Below are 20,465 nucleotides of genomic sequence, written 5' to 3'. Positions count from 1 at the left end.
TTATTCAGGGTAAGGATCACTCACTGTGTAACTGTACAGATTCACTGTTTATTCAGCAGGGTAAGTATCACTCACTGTGTAACTGTACAGAGTCACTGTTTATTCAGGGTAAGGATCACTCACTGTGTAACTGTACAGAGTCACTGTTTATTCAGCAGGGTAAGGGTCACTCACTGTGTAACTGTACAGAGTCACTGTTTATTCAGCTGGGTAAGGATCACTCACTGTGTAACTGTACAGATTCACTGTTTATTCAGGGTAAGGATCACTCACTGTGTAACTGTACAGAGTCACTGTTTATTCAGCAGGGTATGGGTCACTCACTGTGTAACTGTACAGAGTCAGTGTTTATTCAGCAGAGTAAGGATCACTCACTGTGTAACTGTACAGCGTCACTGTTTATTCAGGGTAAGGGTCACTCACTCTGTAACTGTACAGAGTCACTGTTTATTCAGGGTAAGGATCACTCACTGTGTAACTGTACAGAGTCACTGTTTATTCAGGGTAAGGATCACTCACTGTGTAACTGTACAGAGTCACTTTTTATTCAGGTTAAGGATCACTCACTGTGTAACTGTACAGACTCACTGTTTATTCAGGGTAAGGATCACTCAGTGTAACTGTGTAGAGTGTTTATTCAGGGTAAAGATCACTCACTGTGTAACTGTACAGTCACTGTTTATTCAGCAGGGTAAGAATCACTCACTATGTAACTGTACAGAGTCACTGTTTATTCAGCAGGGTAAGGATCATTCACTGTGTAACTGTACACAGTCACTGTGTCACTGTACAGAGTCACTGTTTATTCAGAAGGGTGACGGTCACACTGTAACTGTACAGACTCACTGTTTATTCAGCAGGGTAATGATCACTCACTGTGTAACTGTACAGAGTCACTGTTTATTCAACAGGGTAAGGATCATTCACTGTGTAACTGTACAGAGTCACTGTTTATTCAGCAGGGTAAGGATCTCTCACTGTGTAACTGTACAGAGTCACTGTTTATTCAGCAGGGTAAGGATCACTCACTGTGTAACGGTACAGAGTCACTGTTTATTCAGCAGGGTAAGGATCACTCACTGTGTAACTGTACAGAGTCACTGTTTATTCGTCAGGGTAAGGATCACTCACTGTGTAACTGTACAGAGTCACTGTTTATTCAGCAGGGTAAGGATCACTCACTGTGTAACTGTACAGAGTCACTGTTTATTCAGGGTAAGGATCACTCACTGTGTAACTGTACAGAGTCACTGTTTATTCAGCAGGGTAAGGGTCACTCACTGTGTAACTGTACAGAGTCACTGTTAATTCAGCAGGGTAAGGATCACTCACTGTGTAACTGTACAGAGTCACTGTTTATTCAGCAGGGTAAGGATCTCTCACTGTGTAACTGTACAGAGTCACTGTTTATTCAGGGTAAGGATCACTCACTGTGTAACTGCACAGAGTCACTGTTTATTCAGCAGGGTAAGGGTCACTCACTGTGTAACTGTACAGAGTCACTGTTACTTCAGCAGGGTAAGGATCACTCACTGTGTAACTGTACAGAGTCAGTGTTTATTCAGCAGGGTAAGGATCACTCACTGTGTAACTGTACAGAGTCACTGTTTATTCAGCAGGGTAAGGGTCACTCACTGTGTAACTGTACAGAGTCACTGTTTATTCAGCAGAGTAAGGATCACTCACTGTGTAACTGTACAGAGTCACTGTTTATTCAGGGTAAGGATCACTCACTGTGTAACTGTACAGAGTCACTGTTTATTCAGCAGGGTAAGGATCACTCACTGTGTAACTGTACAGAGTCACTGTTTTTTCAGGGTAAGGATCACTCACTGTGTAACTGTACAGAGTCACTGTTTATTCAGCAGGGTAAGGGTCACTCACTGTGTAACTGTACAGAGTCACTGTTTATTCAGCTGGGTAAGGATCACTCACTGTGTAACTGTACAGATTCACTGTTTATTCAGGGTAAGGATCACTCACTGTGTAACTGTACAGAGTCACTGTTTATTCAGCAGGGTATGGGTCACTCACTGTGTAACTGTACAGAGTCAGTGTTTATTCAGCAGAGTAAGGATCACTCACTGTGTAACTGTACAGCGTCACTGTTTATTCAGGGTAAGGGTCACTCACTCTGTAACTGTACAGAGTCACTGTTTATTCAGGGTAAGGATCACTCACTGTGTAACTGTACAGAGTCACTGTTTATTCAGGTTAAGGATCACTCACTGTGTAACTGTACAGACTCACTGTTTATTCAGGGTAAGGATCACTCAGTGTAACTGTGCAGAGTGTTTATTCAGGGTAAAGATCACTCACTGTGTAACTGTACAGTCACTGTTTATTCAGCAGGGTAAGAATCACTCACTATGTAACTGTACAGAGTCACTGTTTATTCAGCAGGGTAAGGATCACTCACTGTGTAACTGTACACAGTCACTGTGTCACTGTACAGAGTCACTGTTTATTCAGAAGGGTGACGGTCACACTGTAACTGTACAAACTCACTATTTATTCAGCAGGGTAATGATCACTCACTGTGTAACTGTACAGAGTCACTGTTTATTCAACAGGGTAAGGATCATTCACTGTGTAACTGTACAGAGTCACTGTTTATTCAGCAGGGTAAGGATCTCTCACTGTGTAACTGTACAGAGTCACTGTTTATTCAGCAGGGTAAGGATCACTCACTGTGTAACTGTACAGAGTCACTGTTTATTCAGCAGGGTAAGGATCACTCACTGTGTAACTGTACAGAGTCACTGTTTATTCAGCAGGGTAAGGATCACTCACTGTGCAACTGTACAGAATCAGTGTTTATTCAGCAGGGTAAGGGTCACTCACTGTGTAACTGTACAGAGTCACTGTTTATTCAGCAGGGTAAGGATCACTCACTGTGTAACTGTACAGAGTCACTGTTTATTCAGGGTAAGGATCACTCACTGTGTAACTGTACAGAGTCACTGTTTATTCAGCAGGGTAAGGGTCACTCACTGTGTAACTGTACAGAGTCACTGTTAATTCAGCAGGGTAAGGATCACTCACTGTGTAACTGTACAGAGTCACTGTTTATTCAGCAGGGCGTGGATCACTCATTGTGTAACTGTACAGAGTCACTGTTTATTCAGCAGGGTAAGGATCTCTCACTGTGTAACTGTACAGAGTCACTGTTTATTCAGCAGGGTAAGGGTCATTCACTGTGTAACTGTACAGAGTCACTGTTTATTCAGCAGAGTAAGGATCACTCACTGTGTAACTGTACAGTGTCACTGTTTATTCAGGGTAAGGATCACTCACTGTGTAACTGTACAGAGTCACTGTTTATTCTGCAGGGTAAGGGTCACTCACTGTTTAACTGTACAGAGTCACTGTTTATTCAGCAGGGTAAGGATCACTCACTGTGTAACTGTACAGAGTCACTGTTTATTCAGGGTAAGGATCACTCACTGTGTAACTGTGCAGAGTCACTGTTTATTCAGCAGGGTATGTGTCACTCACTGTGTAAATGTACTGAGTCAGTGTTTATTCAGCAGAGTAAGGATCACTCACTGTGTAACTGTACAGCGTCACTGTTTATTCAGGGTAAGGGTCACTCACTCTGTAACTGTACAGATTCACTGTTTATTCAGGGTAAGGATCACACACTGTGTAACTGTTCAGATTCACTGTTTATTCAGGTTAATGATCACTCACTGTGTAACTGTACAGACTCACTGTTTATTCAGGGTAAGGATCACTCAGTGTAACTGTACAGAGTCACTGTTTATTCAGCAGGGTAATCATCATTCACTGTGTAACTGTACAGAGTCACTGTTTATTCAGCAGGGCGAGGATCACTTACTGTGGAACTGTACAGTGTGTTTATTCAGGGTAAAGATCACTCACTGTGTAACTGTACAGTCACTGTTTATTCAGCAGGGTAAGAATCACTCACTATGTAACTGTACAGAGTCACTGTTTATTCAGCAGGGTAAGGATCACTCACTGTGTAACTGTACAGAGTCACTGTGTCACTGTACAGAGTCACTATTTATTCAGAAGGGTAAGAATCACTCACTGTGTAACTGTACATAGCCACTGTTTATTATGCAGGATTAGGATCACTCACTGTAACTGTACAGAGTCACTGTTTATTCAGGGTAAGAATCACTCACTGTGTAACTGTACAGAGTCACTGTTTATTCAGCAGGGTAAGAATCACTCACTGTGTAACTGTACAGAGTCACTGTTTATTCAGCAGGGTAAGGGTCCTTCACTGTGTAACTGTACAGAGTCACTGTTTATTCAGGGTAAGGGTCACTCACTGTGTAACTGTACAGAGTCACTGTTTATTCAGGGTAAGGATCAATCACTGTGTAACTGTACAGAGTCACTGTTTATTCAGCAGGTTAAGGATCACTCACTGTGTAACTGTACAGAGTCACTGTTTATTCAGCAGAGTAAGGGTCAGTCACTGTGTAACTGTACAGAGTCACTGTTTATTCAGCAGGGTAAGAATCACTCACTGTGTATCTGTACAGAGTCACTGTTTATTCAGGGTAAGGATCACTCACTGAGTAACTGTACAGAGTCACTGTTTATTCAGCAGGATAAGGATCACTCACTGTGTAACTGTACAGAGTCAGTGTTTATTCAGCAGGGTAAGAATCACTCACTGTGTAACTGTACAGAGTCACTGTGTGACTGTACAGAGTCACTGTTTATTCAGAAGGGTGAGGGTCACACTGTAACTGTACAGAGTCACTGTTTATTCAGGGTAAAGATCACTCACTGTGTAACTGTACAGAGCCACTGTTTATTATGCAGGGTGAGGATCACTCACTGTGTAACTGTACAGAGTCACTGTTTATTCAGGGTAAGGATCACTCACTGTGTAACTGTACAGAGTCACTGTTTATTCAGCAGGGTAAGGATCACTCACTGTGTAACTGTACAGAGTCACTGTTTATTCAGGGTAAGGATCACTCACTGTGTAACTGTACAGAGTCACTGTTTATTCAGCAGGGTAAGGGTCACTCACTGTGTAACTGTACAGAGTCACTGTTTATTCAGCAGGGTAAGGGTCACTCACTGTGTAACTGTACAGAGTTACTGTTTATTCAGCAGAGTAAGGATCACTCACTGTGTAACTGTACAGAGTCACTGTTTATTCAGGGTAAGGATCACTCACTGTGTAACTGTACAGAGTCACTGTTTATTCAGCTAGGTAAGGGTCACTCACTGTGTAACTGTACAGAGTCACTGTTTATTCAGCAGAGTAAGGATCACTCACTGTGTAACTGTACAGTGTCACTGTTTATTCAGGGTAAGGGTCACTCACTCTGTAACTGTACAGAGTCACTGTTTATTCAGGGTAAGGATCACTCACTGTGTAACTGTACAGAGTCACTGTTTATTCAGGGTAAGGATCACTCACTGTGTAACTGTACAGAGTCACTGTTTATTCAGGTTAAGGATCACTCATTGTGTAACTGTACAGAGTCACTGTTTATTCAGGGTAAGGATCACTCAGTGTAACTGTGCAGTGTGTTTATTCAGGGTAAAGATCACTCACTGTGTAACTGTACAGTCACTGTTTATTCAGCAGGGTAAGAATCACTCACTATGTAACTGTACAGAGTCACTGTTTATTCAGCAGGGTAAGGATCACTCACTGTGTAACTGTACACAGTCACTGTGTCACTGTACAGAGTCACTGTTTATTCAGAAGGGTGACGGTCACACTGTAACTGTACAGACTCACTTTTTATTCAGCAGGGTAATGATCACTCACTGTGTAACTGTACAGAGTCACTGTTTATTCAACAGGGTAAGGATCATTCACTGTGTAACTGTACAGAGTCACTGTTTATTCAGCAGGGCGAGGATCACTTACTGTGGAACTGTACAGAGTGTTTATTCAGGGTAAGTATCACTCACTGTGTAACTGTGCAGAGTGTTTATTCAGGGTAAAGATCACTCACTGTGTAACTGTACAGTGTCACTGTTTATTCAGCAGGGTAAGAATCACTCACTATGTAACTGTACAGAGTCACTGTTTATTCAGCAGGGTAAGGATCACTCACTGTGTAACTGTACAGAGTCACTGTGTAACTGTACAGAGTCACTGTTTATTCAGAAGGGTGACGGTCACACTGTAACTGTACAGAGTCACTGTTTATTCAGGGTAAAGGTCACTCACTGTGTAACTGTACAGAGCCACTGTTTATTATGCAGGGTTAGGATCACTCACTGTAACTGTACAGAGTCACTGTTTATTCAGGGTAAGAATCACTCACTGTGTAACTGTACAGAGTCACTGTTTATTCAGCAGGGTAAGAATCACTCACTGTGTAACTGTACAGAGTCACTGTTTATTCAGCAGGGTAAGGGTCAGTCACTGTGTAACTGTACAGAGTCACTGTTTATTCAGGGTAAGGGTCACTCACTGTGTAACTGTACAGAGTCACTGTTTATTCAGGGTAATGATCACTCACTGTGTAACTGTACAGTGTCACTGTTTATTCAGCACGTTAAGGATCACTCACTGTGCAACTGTACAGAGTCACTGTTTATTCAGCAGGGTAAGGATCACTCACTGTGTAACTGTACAGAGTCACTGTTTATTCAGCAGAGTAAGGATCACTCACTGTGTAACTGTACAGTGTCACTGTTTATTCAGGGTAAGGGTCACTCACTCTGTAACTGTACAGAGTCACTGTTTATTCAGGGTAAGGATCACTCACTGTGTAACTGTACAGAGTCACTGTTTATTCAGGGTAAGGATCACTCACTGTGTAACTGTACAGAGTCACTGTTTATTCAGGTTAAGGATCACTCATTGTGTAACTGTACAGACTCACTGTTTATTCAGGGTAAGGATCACTCAGTGTAACTGTGCAGAGTGTTTATTCAGGGTAAAGATCACTCACTGTGTAACTGTACAGTCACTGTTTATTCAGCAGGGTAAGAATCACTCACTATGTAACTGTACAGAGTCACTGTTTATTCAGCAGGGTAAGGATCACTCACTGTGTAACTGTACAGAGTCAGTGTTTATTCAGAAGGGTGACGGTCACACTGTAACTGTACAGAGTCACTGTTTATTCAGCAGGGTAATGATCACTCACTGTGTAACTGTACAGAGTCACTGTTTATTCAACAGGGTAAGGATCATTCACTGTGTAACTGTACAGAGTCACTGTTTATTCAGCAGGGCGAGGATCACTTACTGTGGAACTGTACAGAGTGTTTATTCAGGGTAAGTATCACTCACTGTGTAACTGTGCAGAGTGTTTATTCAGGGTAAAGATCACTCACTGTGTAACTGTACAGTCACTATTTATTCAGCAGGGTAAGAATCACTCACTGTGTAACTGTACAGAGTCACTGTGTAACTGTACAGAGTCACTGTTTATTCAGAAGGGTGACGGTCACACTGTAACTGTACAGAGTCACTGTTTATTCAGGGTAAAGGTCACTCACTGTGTAACTGTACAGAGCCACTGTTTATTATGCAGGGTTAGGATCACTCACTGTAACTGTACAGAGTCACTGTTTATTCAGGGTAAGAATCACTCACTGTGTAACTGTACAGAGTCACTGTTTATTCAGCAGGATAAGGGTCAGTCACTGTGTAACTGTACAGAGTCACTGTTTATTCAGTGTAAGTGTCACTCACTGTGTAACTGTACAGAGTCACTGTTTATTCAGGGTAAGGATCACTCACTGTGTAACTGTACAGTGTCACTGTTTATTCAGCACGTTAAGGATCACTCACTGTGCAACTGTACAGAGTCACTGTTTATTCAGCAGGGTAAGGATCACTCACTGTGTAACTGTACAGAGTCACTGTTTATTCAACAGGGTAAGGATCACTCACTGTGTAACTGTACAGAGTCACTGTTTATTCAGGGTAAGGATCACTCACTGTGTAACTGTACAGAGTCACTGTTTATTCAGCAGGATAATGATCACTCACTGTGTAACTGTACAGAGTCACTGTTTATTCAGCAGGGTAAGAATCACTCACTGTGTAACTGTACAGAGTCACTGTTTATTCAGCAGGGTAAGGGTCAGTCACTGTGTAACTGTACAGAGTCACGGTTTATTCAGGGTAAGGGTCACTCACTGTGTAACTGTACAGAGTCACTGTTTATTCAGGGTAAGGATCACTCACTGTGTAACTGTACGGAGTCACAGTTTATTCAGCAGGGTAAGGATCACTCACTGTGTAACTGTACAGAGTCACTGTTTATTCAGCAGGGTAAGGATCACTCACTGTGTAACTGTACAGAGTCACTGTTTATTCAGCAGGGTAAGAATCACTCACTGTGTAACTGTACAGAGTCACTGTGTGACTGTACAGAGTCACTGTTTATTCAGAAGGGTGAGGGTCACACTGTAACTGTACAGAGTCACTGTTTATTCAGGGTAAAGATCACTCACTGTGTAACTGTACAGAGCCACTGTTTATTATGCAGGGTGAGGATCACTCACTGTGTAACTGTACAGAGTCACTGTTTATTCAGGGTAAGGATCACTCACTGTGTAACTGTACAGAGTCACTGTTTATTCAGCAGGGTAAGGATCACTCACTGTGTAACTGTACAGAGTCACTGTTTATTCAGGGTAAGGATCACTCACTGTGTAACTGTACAGAGTCACTGTTTATTCAGCAGGGTAAGGGTCACTCACTGTGTAACTGTACAGAGTCACTGTTTATTCAGCAGGGTAAGGGTCACTCACTGTGTAACTGTACAGAGTTACTGTTTATTCAGCAGAGTAAGGATCACTCACTGTGTAACTGTACAGAGTCACTGTTTATTCAGGGTAAGGATCACTCACTGTGTAACTGTACAGAGTCACTGTTTATTCAGCTGGGTAAGGGTCACTCACTGTTTAACTGTACAGAGTCACTGTTTATTCAGCAGGGTATGGGTCACTCACTGTGTAACTGTACAGAGTCAGTGTTTATTCAGCAGAGTAAGGATCACTCACTGTGTAACTGTACAGAGTCACTGTTTATTCAGGGTAAGGATCACTCACTGTGTAACTGTACAGAGTCACTGTTTATTCAGGTTAAGGATCACTCACTGTGTAACTGTACAGACTCACTGTTTATTCAGGGTAAGGATCACTCAGTGTAACTGTGCAGAGTGTTTATTCAGGGTAAAGATCACTCACTGTGTAACTGTACAGTCACTGTTTGTTCAGCAGGGTAAGGATCACTCACTGTGTAACTGTACACAGTCACTGTGTCACTGTACAGAGTCACTGTTTATTCAGAAGGGTGACGGTCACACTGTAACTGTACAGACTCACTGTTTATTCAGCAGGGTAATGATCACTCACTGTGTAACTGTACAGAGTCACTGTTTATTCAACAGGGTAAGGATCATTCACTGTGTAACTGTACAGAGTCACTGTTTATTCAGCAGGGCGAGGATCACTTACTGTGGATCTGTACAGAGTGTTTATTCAGGGTAAGTATCACTCACTGTGTAACTGTGCAGAGTGTTTATTCAGGGTAAAGATCACTCACTGTGTAACTGTACAGTGTCACTGTTTATTCAGCAGGGTAAGAATCACTCACTATGTAACTGTACAGAGTCACTGTTTATTCAGCAGGGTAAGGATCACTCACTGTGTAACTGTACAGAGTCACTGTGTAACTGTACAGAGTCACTGTTTATTCAGAAGGGTGACGGTCACACTGTAACTGTACAGAGTCACTGTTTATTCAGGGTAAAGGTCACTCACTGTGTAACTGTGCAGAGCCACTGTTTATTATGCAGGGTTAGGATCACTCACTGTAACTGTACAGAGTCACTGTTTATTCAGGGTAAGAATCACTCACTGTGTAACTGTACAGAGTCACTGTTTATTCAGCAGGGTAAGAATCACTCACTGTGTAACTGTACAGAGTCACTGTTTATTCAGCAGGGTAAGGGTCAGTCACTGTGTAACTGTACAGAGTCACTGTTTATTCAGGGTAAGGGTCACTCACTGTGTAACTGTACAGAGTCACTGTTTATTCAGGGTAAGGATCACTCACTGTGTAACTGTACAGTGTCACTGTTTATTCAGCACGTTAAGGATCACTCACTGTGCAACTGTACAGAGTCACTGTTTATTCAGCAGGGTAAGGATCACTCACTGTGTAACTGTACAGAGTCACTGTTTATTCAGCAGAGTAAGGATCACTCACTGTGTAACTGTACAGTGTCACTGTTTATTCAGGGTAAGGGTCACTCACTCTGTAACTGTACAGAGTCACTGTTTATTCAGGGTAAGGATCACTCACTGTGTAACTGTACAGAGTCACTGTTTATTCAGGGTAAGGATCACTCACTGTGTAACTGTACAGAGTCACTGTTTATTCAGGTTAAGGATCACTCATTGTGTAACTGTACAGACTCACTGTTTATTCAGGGTAAGGATCACTCAGTGTAACTGTGCAGTGTGTTTATTCAGGGTAAAGATCACTCACTGTGTAACTGTACAGTCACTGTTTATTCAGCAGGGTAAGAATCACTCACTATGTAACTGTACAGAGTCACTGTTTATTCAGCAGGGTAAGGATCACTCACTGTGTAACTGTACACAGTCACTGTGTCACTGTACAGAGTCACTGTTTATTCAGAAGGGTGACGGTCACACTGTAACTGTACAGACTCACTTTTTATTCAGCAGGGTAATGATCACTCACTGTGTAACTGTACAGAGTCACTGTTTATTCAACAGGGTAAGGATCATTCACTGTGTAACTGTACAGAGTCACTGTTTATTCAGCAGGGCGAGGATCACTTACTGTGGAACTGTACAGAGTGTTTATTCAGGGTAAGTATCACTCACTGTGTAACTGTGCAGAGTGTTTATTCAGGGTAAAGATCACTCACTGTGTAACTGTACAGTGTCACTGTTTATTCAGCAGGGTAAGAATCACTCACTATGTAACTGTACAGAGTCACTGTTTATTCAGCAGGGTAAGGATCACTCACTGTGTAACTGTACAGAGTCACTGTGTAACTGTACAGAGTCACTGTTTATTCAGAAGGGTGACGGTCACACTGTAACTGTACAGAGTCACTGTTTATTCAGGGTAAAGGTCACTCACTGTGTAACTGTACAGAGCCACTGTTTATTATGCAGGGTTAGGATCACTCACTGTAACTGTACAGAGTCACTGTTTATTCAGGGTAAGAATCACTCACTGTGTAACTGTACAGAGTCACTGTTTATTCAGCAGGGTAAGAATCACTCACTGTGTAACTGTACAGAGTCACTGTTTATTCAGCAGGGTAAGGGTCAGTCACTGTGTAACTGTACAGAGTCACTGTTTATTCAGGGTAAGGGTCACTCACTGTGTAACTGTACAGAGTCACTGTTTATTCAGGGTAAGGATCACTCACTGTGTAACTGTACAGTGTCACTGTTTATTCAGCACGTTAAGGATCACTCACTGTGCAACTGTACAGAGTCACTGTTTATTCAGCAGGGTAAGGATCACTCACTGTGTAACTGTACAGAGTCACTGTTTATTCAGCAGAGTAAGGATCACTCACTGTGTAACTGTACAGTGTCACTGTTTATTCAGGGTAAGGGTCACTCACTCTGTAACTGTACAGAGTCACTGTTTATTCAGGGTAAGGATCACTCACTGTGTAACTGTACAGAGTCACTGTTTATTCAGGGTAAGGATCACTCACTGTGTAACTGTACAGAGTCACTGTTTATTCAGGTTAAGGATCACTCATTGTGTAACTGTACAGACTCACTGTTTATTCAGGGTAAGGATCACTCAGTGTAACTGTGCAGAGTGTTTATTCAGGGTAAAGATCACTCACTGTGTAACTGTACAGTCACTGTTTATTCAGCAGGGTAAGAATCACTCACTATGTAACTGTACAGAGTCACTGTTTATTCAGCAGGGTAAGGATCACTCACTGTGTAACTGTACAGAGTCAGTGTTTATTCAGAAGGGTGACGGTCACACTGTAACTGTACAGACTCACTGTTTATTCAGCAGGGTAATGATCACTCACTGTGTAACTGTACAGAGTCACTGTTTATTCAACAGGGTAAGGATCATTCACTGTGTAACTGTACAGAGTCACTGTTTATTCAGCAGGGCGAGGATCACTTACTGTGGAACTGTACAGAGTGTTTATTCAGGGTAAGTATCACTCACTGTGTAACTGTGCAGAGTGTTTATTCAGGGTAAAGATCACTCACTGTGTAACTGTACAGTCACTGTTTATTCAGCAGGGTAAGAATCACTCACTGTGTAACTGTACAGAGTCACTGTGTAACTGTACAGAGTCACTGTTTATTCAGAAGGGTGACGGTCACACTGTAACTGTACAGAGTCACTGTTTATTCAGGGTAAAGGTCACTCACTGTGTAACTGTACAGAGCCACTGTTTATTATGCAGGGTTAGGATCACTCACTGTAACTGTACAGAGTCACTGTTTATTCAGGGTAAGAATCACTCACTGTGTAACTGTACAGAGTCACTGTTTATTCAGCAGGATAAGGGTCAGTCACTGTGTAACTGTACAGAGTCACTGTTTATTCAGTGTAAGGGTCACTCACTGTGTAACTGTACAGAGTCACTGTTTATTCAGGGTAAGGATCACTCACTGTGTAACTGTACAGTGTCACTGTTTATTCAGCACGTTAAGGATCACTCACTGTGTAACTGTAGAGAGTCACTGTTTATTCAGCAGGGTAAGGATCACTCACTGTGTAACTGTACAGAGTCACTGTTTATTCAACAGGGTAAGGATCACTCACTGTGTAACTGTACAGAGTCACTGTTTATTCAGGGTAAGGATCACTCACTGTGTAACTGTACAGAGTCACTGTTTATTCAGCAGGATAATGATCACTCACTGTGTAACTGTACAGAGTCACTGTTTATTCAGCAGGGTAAGAATCACTCACTGTGTAACTGTACAGAGTCACTGTTTATTCAGCAGGGTAAGGGTCAGTCACTGTGTAACTGTACAGAGTCACGGTTTATTCAGGGTAAGGGTCACTCACTGTGTAACTGTACAGAGTCACTGTTTATTCAGGGTAAGGATCACTCACTGTGTAACTCTACAGAATCAAAGTCTATTCAGCAGGGTAAGGATCACTCACTGTGTAACTGTACATAGTCACTGTTTATTCAGCAGGGTAAGGATCACTCACTGTGTAACTGTACAGATTCACTGTTTATTCAGCAGGGTAAGAATCACTCACTGTGTAACTGTACAGAGTCACTGTTTAACTGTACAGAGTCACTGTTTATTCAGAAGGGTGAGGGTCACACTGTAACTGTACAGAGTCACTGTTTATTCAGGGTAAAGATCACTCACTGTGTAACTGTACAGAGCCACTGTTTATTATGCAGGGTGAGGATCACTCACTGTGTAACTGTACAGAGTCACTGTTTATTCAGGGTAAGGATCACTCACTGTGTAACTGTACAGAGTCACTGTTTATTCAGCAGGGTAAGGATCACTCACTGTGTAACTGTACAGAGTCACTGTTTATTCAGGGTAAGGATCACTCACTGTGTAACTGTACAGAGTCACTGTTTATTCAGCAGGGTAAGGGTCACTCACTGTGTAACTGTACAATATCACTGTTTATTCAGCAGGGTAAGGGTCACTCACTGTGTAACTGTACAGAGTTACTGTTTATTCAGGGTAAGTGTCATTCACTGTGTAACTGTACAGAGTCACTGTTTATTCAGGGTAAGGATCACTCACTGTGTAACTGTACAGAGTAACTGTTTAATCAGCTGGGTAAGGGTCACTGATTGTGTAACTGTACAGAGTCACTGTTTATTCAGCGTAAGGATCACTCACTGTGTAACAGTACAGAGTCACGGTTTATTCAGCAGTGTAAGGGTCATTCACTGTGTAACTGTAGAAAATCACTGTTTATTCAGGGTAAGGATCACTCACTGTGTAACTGTACAGAGTCACTGTTTATTCAGGTTAAGGATCACTCACTGTGTAACTGTACAGACTCACTGTTTATTCAGGGTAAGGATCACTCAGTGTAACTGTGCAGAGTGTTTATTCAGGGTAAAGATCACTCACTGTGTAACTGTACAGTCACTGTTTGTTCAGCAGGGTAAGGATCACTCACTGTGTAACTGTACACAGTCACTGTGTCACTGTACAGAGTCACTGTTTATTCAGAAGGGTGACGGTCACACTGTAACTGTACAGACTCACTGTTTATTCAGCAGGGTAATGATCACTCACTGTGTAACTGTACAGAGTCACTGTTTATTCAACAGGGTAAGGATCATTCACTGTGTAACTGTACAGAGTCACTGTTTATTCAGCAGGGCGAGGATCACTTACTGTGGAACTGTACAGAGTGTTTATTCAGGGTAAGTATCACTCACTGTGTAACTGTGCAGAGTGTTTATTCAGGGTAAAGATCACTCACTGTGTAACTGTACAGTGTCACTGTTTATTCAGCAGGGTAAGAATCACTCACTATGTAACTGTACAGAGTCACTGTTTATTCAGCAGGGTAAGGATCACTCACTGTGTAACTGTACAGAGTCACTGTGTAACTGTACAGAGTCACTGTTTATTCAGAAGGGTGACGGTCACACTGTAACTGTACAGAGTCACTGTTTATTCAGGGTAAAGGTCACTCACTGTGTAACTGTGCAGAGCCACTGTTTATTATGCAGGGTTAGGATCACTCACTGTAACTGTACAGAGTCACTGTTTATTCAGGGTAAGAATCACTCACTGTGTAACTGTACAGAGTCACTGTTTATTCAGCAGGGTAAGAATCACTCACTGTGTAACTGTACAGAGTCACTGTTTATTCAGCAGGGTAAGGGTCAGTCACTGTGTAACTGTACAGAGTCACTGTTTATTCAGGGTAAGGGTCACTCACTGTGTAACTGTACAGAGTCACTGTTTATTCAGGGTAAGGATCACTCACTGTGTAACTGTACAGTGTCACTGTTTATTCAGCACGTTAAGGATCACTCACTGTGCAACTGTACAGAGTCACTGTTTATTCAGCAGGGTAAGGATCACTCACTGTGTAACTGTACAGAGTCACTGTTTATTCAGCAGAGTAAGGATCACTCACTGTGTAACTGTACAGTGTCACTGTTTATTCAGGGTAAGGGTCACTCACTCTGTAACTGTACAGAGTCACTGTTTATTCAGGGTAAGGATCACTCACTGTGTAACTGTACAGAGTCACTGTTTATTCAGGGTAAGGATCACTCACTGTGTAACTGTACAGAGTCACTGTTTATTCAGGTTAAGGATCACTCATTGTGTAACTGTACAGACTCACTGTTTATTCAGGGTAAGGATCACTCAGTGTAACTGTGCAGTGTGTTTATTCAGGGTAAAGATCACTCACTGTGTAACTGTACAGTCACTGTTTATTCAGCAGGGTAAGAATCACTCACTATGTAACTGTACAGAGTCACTGTTTATTCAGCAGGGTAAGGATCACTCACTGTGTAACTGTACACAGTCACTGTGTCACTGTACAGAGTCACTGTTTATTCAGAAGGGTGACGGTCACACTGTAACTGTACAGACTCACTTTTTATTCAGCAGGGTAATGATCACTCACTGTGTAACTGTACAGAGTCACTGTTTATTCAACAGGGTAAGGATCATTCACTGTGTAACTGTACAGAGTCACTGTTTATTCAGCAGGGCGAGGATCACTTACTGTGGAACTGTACAGAGTGTTTATTCAGGGTAAGTATCACTCACTGTGTAACTGTGCAGAGTGTTTATTCAGGGTAAAGATCACTCACTGTGTAACTGTACAGTGTCACTGTTTATTCAGCAGGGTAAGAATCACTCACTATGTAACTGTACAGAGTCACTGTTTATTCAGCAGGGTAAGGATCACTCACTGTGTAACTGTACAGAGTCACTGTGTAACTGTACAGAGTCACTGTTTATTCAGAAGGGTGACGGTCACACTGTAACTGTACAGAGTCACTGTTTATTCAGGGTAAAGGTCACTCACTGTGTAACTGTACAGAGCCACTGTTTATTATGCAGGGTTAGGATCACTCACTGTAACTGTACAGAGTCACTGTTTATTCAGGGTAAGAATCACTCACTGTGTAACTGTACAGAGTCACTGTTTATTCAGCAGGGTAAGAATCACTCACTGTGTAACTGTACAGAGTCACTGTTTATTCAGCAGGGTAAGGGTCAGTCACTGTGTAACTGTACAGAGTCACTGTTTATTCAGGGTAAGGGTCACTCACTGTGTAACTGTACAGAGTCACTGTTTATTCAGGGTAAGGATCACTCACTGTGTAACTGTACAGTGTCACTGTTTATTCAGCACGTTAAGGATCACTCACTGTGCAACTGTACAGAGTCACTGTTTATTCAGCAGGGTAAGGATCACTCACTGTGTAACTGTACAGAGTCACTGTTTATTCAGCAGAGTAAGGATCACTCACTGTGTAACTGTACAGTGTCACTGTTTATTCAGGGTAAGGGTCACTCACTCTGTAACTGTACAGAGTCACTGTTTATTCAGGGTAAGGATCACTCACTGTGTAACTGTACAGAGTCACTGTTTATTCAGGGTAAGGATCACTCACTGTGTAACTGTACAGAGTCACTGTTTATTCAGGTTAAGGATCACTCATTGTGTAACTGTACAGACTCACTGTTTATTCAGGGTAAGGATCACTCAGTGTAACTGTGCAGAGTGTTTATTCAGGGTAAAGATCACTCACTGTGTAACTGTACAGTCACTGTTTATTCAGCAGGGTAAGAATCACTCACTATGTAACTGTACAGAGTCACTGTTTATTCAGCAGGGTAAGGATCACTCACTGTGTAACTGTACAGAGTCAGTGTTTATTCAGAAGGGTGACGGTCACACTGTAACTGTACAGACTCACTGTTTATTCAGCAGGGTAATGATCACTCACTGTGTAACTGTACAGAGTCACTGTTTATTCAACAGGGTAAGGATCATTCACTGTGTAACTGTACAGAGTCACTGTTTATTCAGCAGGGCGAGGATCACTTACTGTGGAACTGTACAGAGTGTTTATTCAGGGTAAGTATCACTCACTGTGTAACTGTGCAGAGTGTTTATTCAGGGTAAAGATCACTCACTGTGTAACTGTACAGTCACTGTTTATTCAGCAGGGTAAGAATCACTCACTGTGTAACTGTACAGAGTCACTGTGTAACTGTACAGAGTCACTGTTTATTCAGAAGGGTGACGGTCACACTGTAACTGTACAGAGTCACTGTTTATTCAGGGTAAAGGTCACTCACTGTGTAACTGTACAGAGCCACTGTTTATTATGCAGGGTTAGGATCACTCACTGTAACTGTACAGAGTCACTGTTTATTCAGGGTAAGAATCACTCACTGTGTAACTGTACAGAGTCACTGTTTATTCAGCAGGGTAAGGGTCAGTCACTGTGTAACTGTACAGAGTCACTGTTTATTCAGGGTAAGGGTCACTCACTGTGTAACTGTACAGAGTCACTGTTTATTCAGGGTAAGGATCACTCACTGTGTAACTGTACAGTGTCACTGTTTATTCAGCACGTTAAGGATCACTCACTGTGCAACTGTACAGAGTCACTGTTTATTCAGCAGGGTAAGGATCACTCACTGTGTAACTGTACAGAGTCACTGTTTATTCAACAGGGTAAGGATCACTCACTGTGTAACTGTACAGAGTCACTGTTTATTCAGGGTAAGGATCACTCACTGTGTAACTGTACAGAGTCACTGTTTATTCAGCAGGATAATGATCACTCACTGTGTAACTGTACAGAGTCACTGTTTATTCAGCAGGGTAAGAATCACTCACTGTGTAACTGTACAGAGTCACTGTTTATTCAGGGTAAGGGTCACTCACTGTGTAACTGTACAGAGTCACTGTTTATTCAGGGTAAGGATCACTCACTGTGTAACTGTACGGAGTCACAGTTTATTCAGCAGGGTAAGGATCACTCACTGTGTAACTGTACAGAGTCACTGTTTATTCAGCAGGGTAAGGATCACTCACTGTGTAACTGTACAGAGTCACTGTTTATTCAGCAGGGTAAGGATCACTCACTGTGTAACTGTACAGAGTCACTGTTTATTCAGCAGGGTAAGGATCACTCACTGTGTAACTGTACAGAGTCACTGTTTATTCAGCAGGGTAAGGATCACTCACTGTGTAACTGTACAGGGTCACTGTTTATTCAACAGCGTAAGGATCACTGTATCACTGTCTGCTCGGCTGAACGCGAAAAAAACCTCCTGGCGTTCAAAGAGGTAAAATATCGAGAAAGGTTGGGGGGAGTGGGGGGGGGTGGTGGGTCGCAGCGCTTTCCCCGAATCGCGCTCCACACTTCAGGTGTGAGACAGGAAGGCACCAGGATGCTCGCATCACTAAATCACCTGGTTGCTCAGGTTCCACCAGCACCAAAGTTCCACCCACAAACGGGCAGCCACCGCTTCCGACGGGCAGCACTGGTGTCTTGGGTCGCGATGCGAGACAGGAGCAAGCACCAAGCAGTCCCACAATCTGCGTCTTGAATTGCCTTGACTATCAAATATCGCGGAAGGCTTGGAGGAGTACACGGGGTGCCATTTATCGACGATCAGGACGCGCAGGGTAGATTGGGGAGATCCCCACCAACCCCAGACACTAGGATTCCTGTTCACGCCTGTGGTTTGGACATATGCATCCGAGCCAGCTGCTTTGGTGCGGGAGTAGCGGTGCTTTCATGGAAAGCTTTCACCTTCCCGGTGACAGGGACATGGATTGTAGGAAGCGATCAGCATCAATCGCTCATTGCTTTTGGCACTGCATCTGGAAAATAACCTTGTCACTGGACCAGACTGTGTTGCTCTTCACATAAATGTGATTCTGGACAATCCCTATCTCTGTAACCTCCTCCAGCCCCTACACCCCTCCCTATCTCTGTAACCTCCTCCAGCACCTACACCCCTCCCTATCTCTGTAACCTCCTCCAGCACCTACACCCCTCCCTATCTCTGTAACCTCCTCCAGCCCCTACACCCCTCCCTATCTCTGTAACCTCCTCCAGCCCCTACACCCCTCCCTATCTCTGTAACCTCCTCCAGCCCCCTACAACCCTCCCTATCTCTGTAACCTCCTCCAGCCCCTACACCCCTCCCTATCTCTGTAACCTCCTCCAGCACCTACACCCTTCCCTATCTCTGTAACCTCCTCCAGCCCCTACACCCCTCCCTATCTCTACCTCCTCCAGCCCCCTACACCCCTCCCTATCTCTGTAACCTCCTCCAGCCCCCTACACCCCTCCCTATCTCTGTAACCTCCTCCAGCCCCTACACCCCTCCCTATCTCTGTAACCTCCTCCAGGCCCTACACCCCTCCCTATCTCTACCTCCTCCAGCCCCCTACACCCCTCCCTATCTCTGTAACCTCCTCCAGCCCCCTACACCCCTCCCTATCTCTGTAACCTCCTCCAGCCCCTACATCCCTCCCTATCTCTGTAACCTCCTCCAGCCCCCTACACCCCTCCATATCTCTGTAACCTCCTCCAATTCCTGCCTCTCAAGCGTATCCCGATTCTCATCGCTCCATCGTTGGCGATCGGGCCCTTTAGCTGCCTGGAGGGGGCGTAAACTCTGGAATTGCTTCCCAGAACTTCTCAACCCGTCTCTCCCACCAAATCCTGCTTAAAGCTAAGCTTTTGATCGCCAGTTGCCAATAATTCCTCACGCAGTTTCCGGGTTAAAGGATTAATCAATAATGTGCCTGCGAATCTGGAAGTGTCTGTTCAAGGTGTGTACTGGACATAAACCATCAGCCCTCAGAGACACTGTCGGAGGGTCAGTACTGAGGGAGAGCCGCACTGTCGGAGGGTCAGTACTGAGGGAGAGCCGCACTGTTGGAGGGTCAGTACTGAGGGAGAGCCGCACTGTCGGACTGTCGGAGGGTCAGTACTGAGGGAGAGCCGCACTGTAGGAGGGTCAGTGCTGAGGGAGAGCCTCACTGTCGGAGGGTCAGCGCTGAGGGAGAGCCGCACTGTCGGAGGGTCAGTACTGAGGGAGAGCCGCACTGTGGGAGGGTCAGTACTGAGGGAGAGCCACAATGTCAGAGGGTCAGCGCTGAGGGAGAGCCGCACTGTCGGAGGGTCAATGCTGAGGGAGAGCCGCACTGTCGGAGGGTCAGTGCTGAGGGAGTGCCGCACTGTCAGAGGGTCAGTGCTGAGGGAGAGCGGCACTGTCGGAGGGTCAGTGCTGAGGGAGAGCCCCACTGTCGGAGGGTCAGTGCTGAGGGAGTGCCGCACTGTCGGAGGGTCAGTGCTGAGGGAGTGCCGCACTGTCGGAGGGTCAGTACTGAGGGAGAGCCGCACTGTCGGAGGGTCAGTGCTGAGGGAGAGCCGCACTGTGGGAGGGTCAGTGCTGAGGGAGAGCCGCACTGTCGGAGGGTCAGTACTGAGGGAGTTATGCAC

This window comes from Carcharodon carcharias, chromosome 40 (assembly GCF_017639515.1).
Source record: "Carcharodon carcharias isolate sCarCar2 chromosome 40, sCarCar2.pri, whole genome shotgun sequence".
NCBI classification, from domain to species: Eukaryota; Metazoa; Chordata; class Chondrichthyes; order Lamniformes; family Lamnidae; genus Carcharodon; species Carcharodon carcharias.
Note: the sequence above shows the minus strand (reverse complement) of the source record.